The sequence below is a fragment of the Acanthisitta chloris genome, unplaced genomic scaffold, assembly GCF_000695815.1.
Source record: "Acanthisitta chloris isolate BGI_N310 unplaced genomic scaffold, ASM69581v1 scaffold17037, whole genome shotgun sequence".
Lineage (NCBI taxonomy): Eukaryota > Metazoa > Chordata > Aves > Passeriformes > Acanthisittidae > Acanthisitta > Acanthisitta chloris.
This window is the reverse complement of record NW_008683364.1, coordinates 30,284-35,520: the sequence shown is the minus strand read 5'-3', so window position 1 is coordinate 35,520 and position 5,237 is coordinate 30,284.

The following is a 5,237-nucleotide window of genomic DNA, read 5'->3' as shown; positions in this document are numbered from 1 at the left end:
AACCCGGCTGATTCTATGATTCTAATGAAATACTCTCATGAGGAAAAGTAAAGAAATGTTATTCACAATAACAGATTAAAAAAATAAATCTTTGTGAGTTAAAATGACTTAACAGCAGATCAGTGAAGGGCTGACAGTAAAGCTTAGAGTCCTTCACTCTACAATGCTCTAGGAAGCCAGAAAATTAATATGCAACTTGGGGGAATAGCTATATCCTTAACCAAGCTGAATGACAGCTTTCACAGTGAATGTCATGTTCTACACCCACTGGATCATCAGCCTGAGATTAAACATCTCCAGACCAGGTGTTACCAAAATGATCTGTCTCAATTCTTACTTTGCTGCGCAGCGTCTACTTCATACAGAACTTGAGAAACTTCATGTCAGATTTTAACATCCCCTGCTGTTAAGCTGTAGAGGAGGAATAGTGCAACAGGACTTTGGATAAACACCAGGCTTTGACTCATTAGAGTTAGCTGGAAACACAGTGCTGAATTGAATTTGACAAAGTTTTAGCCAAACTACGATTGCAAAATCCTGAACATCAGCTTCATGAAAAAGCACTGGATGCTTTTAGAATATAACCTAACATTTAATACCTGAAAGTCTTAATGTGCAAAGATTAGGAAGTTTCCTTAAAGGTTTTAAACATGTATTTCACTGAGCCTATACAATTCCATCTAGCATGTACTTCAATACATAAGCACTGGGAGAAGCACCATCAAAACAGTATCGATGTCCAGGTGTTCCAAAGATAAATTACTTGTTGGTAGAATTACCTTGTTAAGGTTTAGGGCTTGACATGCTTCAATGATGTCAGGCCTAAAGGGAAGTTAACAAATCTTGGGGATAAGGATGTACTACTGATGGTGGACACAAAGAAGGCAGAATTTATGGGTCACAAAGACATTTGGCAGAACTCCAAAGACAAGAAAAAACAATAAAGCCAACTCAGCAACTGTGCTGAATCAGCTTCCACTGGGTAAAAGGCAATTCTGGCACGGGCAGATCACAACCACCAACTCTTGTCCACTGACTCAAAAGAAGAGAAAGTACTAATTAGCATAAAAAGCAAGGGAATCATTAACCAATAGAAGATGGAATACTGATTAATTAGAGAATTATGTAACTTGTAGCCAATGCACATTAATCCTTCGTCTGCTAAAATGTAGAAACAGTGAAAAGTTGTGATAGTCATCATGCTGGTTTTGTGGATTTGCCACCCAGCACTCCTTTCTGCACAGACCTGAAATAAATCAAATACCTTCACTTTGTGTGTGGATCAGCCTCTGGCATACCAGGTGAAAAAACCTGGTTTGGGACAACAGCATTACTTAAAAAATAAAAAAAACCCCAGCATAGAAAATTCCCTGGTTCTTACAAGAATGGGAAAATATTACTTTCTCAAGACTACAGGTTTTTTTAACAGAAAATGTACCAAATTTTTACCCAAGTCAAAGCAGTAAATCTAGAGTAGCTCTCCTATAGCCAACAGAGCTGTTACAGGCATTAGTATATGAGATCTGCTACCTGTGATGTCAAAGGTATTCATCATGGGTTAAAGAAAATAAATTAACTTGTAGTCCATAGACATTTCCATATTTTTCCTTCAGAAAAGAACAAAACATACCAAAAACCAAAGAATATGTTTTGGAACATGAGTACACTAAATTATTTCTATTACAATAAATCCTATATTGGAAAAAAAAAAAAAAGGGGGGAGAAAATTCTATTTGTCATTTTGGCATCCATTGTTTTCTGTAAGAACCTCAGAGTTTGCTTCAAAAATCTAAAGCAAGAAATAAAGTGCAACATGGACTACAGAGGTGATAGTCCAACACAGACCTAATCTTCCCTCACACAAAGGTTATTTACATCTACATAATCATCTCCTCATGGAGAGGGAAAAACCAGCCAGGTCCTAATGAAATCCTAGGTTCTGTCAGAAAAACAGCTATTCACTCAAACAAAAGAGAGGAGAGACTGAAATCTAGAACCACCTGCCTCCCCATTTTCAAGTATTTTGAAGAACCACAGGGTGCTATAGCAAGAAAAGCAAGCACAGAGGATGGTACTTGGAGAACATCTCCTCTCCCAGAAACTGAACATATGGTCAGGACAGATAGTACAACAGAGGTACTAAAAAACTGATCTCAACCTATCAAGGTTTTTGTACTTTTCATTTTCATTCCACTTTGCTTTTCTGCTGCTTCTCACCTACTTTATTCCTGAGTCTCTCTGAAATGAACACCATACTCTGCCAGTTGCAGAGACGTTTTGTGATGTGAACACCTGAAACCAAGCTGACCACAAGACTCTCACCTTTGCTAAGGAGCTAACTGGCATATACTACCTAAGTAAAAGGCTTCAGCAATCACTCAATTCACAGCCTTAAGGCAATGACCTCTTTGAACTTGAGCAACCTGATCTAGTGAGGAGGTGTCCTTGCCCAGGGCAGGGGGATGGGACTAGATGGTCTGTAATGTCCATTCCAACCCTTAAATTCTATGATTCTATGAACTGTCATGAAAAGATGAAAAAATGTACAATAATGGATTGGAATTTCCCTGTATAAACTGGATACAATGACACCTCTAGGAATAAAATTATTGCATTTTTCTAACTACTACTAAGATCAAAAACACACCTTCTTTTTCCCAAAGACAAACTAACTTGGAGGTTTCAAGGAAAGTAAGGCAAGGATATCTGATCCTTTCCCTGTGCTGGCTTTGGATAGTTTGAGTCAAATATCACCAAGTGATGCATTCAAGCAGCAACTGTGCTTTCTTCTTTTTGCATTTCACTCCTGCTCATCCATCCAAATCACTTTAATGAGGTTTCTTGAGGCGATCATTCATTAAGCCTTGCTGATCATCAGCAGATTCTGCAAATCAATTTTATTTCTCAAAATGCACTCTCCTTCCCAGCAGTTTAAGCCAAACCAGGAATCTCTGCATTGAATCACAGACAGGTCAAGTGAGTATTAGCATGATTTCAATTACACAGTGATTAGTTCTACTAAGTAAGAAAAAATGTGATGGAATATAGGCTTCCTGGTTTATGCTGCATTTTAGAGTGTTTTATTATGGTGGGTTTTAAATATAATACCAGCAATAAAAGAAAAATCAAGATCCTGAATTCTTAAATGGAAAGAGCAATAAGCTACTCCTCTCTACAAACTCACTAAAATCTTACCTAACTTGATTTTTCTGGGAAAAAAATACTTCACTAGCATTTCTGGCATAGGTTCAGCTCAGGTTTTCACACTATGAATTTGCTCTCCCAGAAGTCATTCCCCATTTTTTAAAACAAAGGGTTATTCATGCATGTTTATTTAGAGATCACTCACAGGTTCATGGAAAACATCCACTAGGTACATCTGTTATTGAGATTTTGTCACCTACGTCTGCAAAAATCAGATTGGACACAAATGTAGTATTTTTAAACCTTAGACTCTTATCATCACTGCACAATGCCTGATCTTTGTTTCCTATAGAGTTACCACATTAACTACAGCTTTCACAACTAACTTCTTTGAAAGGGATCTTTAGACATTTCAGATCTAACCTCTCATAAAAGCAACCCTGAGTAACACGCATTTCTGAAACACCTCTCATCCAAAAAGGTTCTACATGACACTCTGCACTAAAGACCCTGATTCTGGCAACTCTCTTGGCCTGGCTAGTTCAGCAACTAGCTCATAGAAGGTGTCACTAGTGATGGGTTGGGCTGGTAAAGCTGAAATTGTCTCTGTGGATTGGCTGCTCATGTAGACAAGTCTTCGGTGTGCAGTAAGTTGTTAGGGGAAAAAGGACAGAACCAAAGCTGGTTACTGCCTCCTAAGCATGATGAGAAAGCACATGGTGATTAAAGACATTAGAGTCCTCTCCAGCCTGTTCCAAAAGCTACATAACAGCATGCTGTCTCCTACAAAAAACAAAGGGTAGAGAGCAGTACTGTAGAGGTCATCCCATGTAATACATGCACTCACATGTTTGTGTTAAGCTTGCTCAAGAAACTGGTTTAGTCACACAAAATGAGTGACCTAGGTCCTATATTGTTAGCAACACAAATAAACTCAACCTAAAGAGCAGGGATTAGTAATTTTGGAGGAAAAGTATGTGCTTTCCACTCCTTGTGGTCTTACTGCTGTTTGCCACATCAGCTTGTCAAGGAGATTCTAGAGGAGTATGGATTTGCTATAACATTGTTACAGCACTGAAGAATGAGGTAGTACCTTTTCAAAAGGAAAAAGCCTGTATCAGGAGAGTGCAGTCAAACAGTTTAAGCCTATCTAGGTACTCGTTGCTCCCAAAAAGGCCACTACCACCTCCTCTTCTTCACTCCTTGCCTTTTTGTTCCAGTCCATCTCTTGGCTGGACAAAATAAACTACCAACATAAAACCTGACATTAAACTGAGCAAATACATATATTCTGTTTTAAAGACATGTTTTCTGATCTGCCTTACAGATCAGAATGACCATGAGTGCCTGTACAAGGGGACAGCAGGAACATGCAGCAGGAGCAAGGGAAGGATGCAGGATTGCCCTTTTGGCAACCTAGCATAGCTGTTTATGCAACTGCAAAAGCACAGCCTCAGCAAAAACACCTCTCACAAATGGCCCAAAAAGCTGTCCTTCCTCCACACTAGCAAAAGCAGATGTTACCAGAGCACTCCTGCCCTCACCATCGCTAGAGCCAGAGCCTGGAGTGAAGATCATCAGCCCCCATGGTGCAAAGAGATAGGCAAAACTGGAACTCAAGCCTATCCTTAACAAATGCTTGTTGACAGCAATAGACTGTGGCTTCTACTTTAACAAACATCTCAGGATGGTGCTTTAAAAATGGCCAAGTGAAAGGAGTGAATCTGGGAATTCATGCTCAAGAAAGACAAAACATTTTCAGTCAGGCAGCAGAGGAAGGTTACCCACTTTCCAGAAGGCAGTCAACTGTTTCCTTCTTGTCTAGACATCTGCAAAGCTACAGTTGCAAAAGAAAACCCTCCCTGCTCTACTGTCCTGCCCTACTTTTCTCCCTCCTCCTCCCTGCCAGCCACCACCTGTGAGGAGGCAGAGCTCCTGGAGCAAACCCAACGGCAGCAAGCTCTGGCCACGAGCAGGTGCAGGCCAACTGAGCTAGGGGAACCAAAACTTTCAATTACAGAGGACAAAAACTTTCAGAAGAGGTTCCTTGCAGCATCTCTCAAGTCAATGTGATCTACAACAGCTAATCCTGT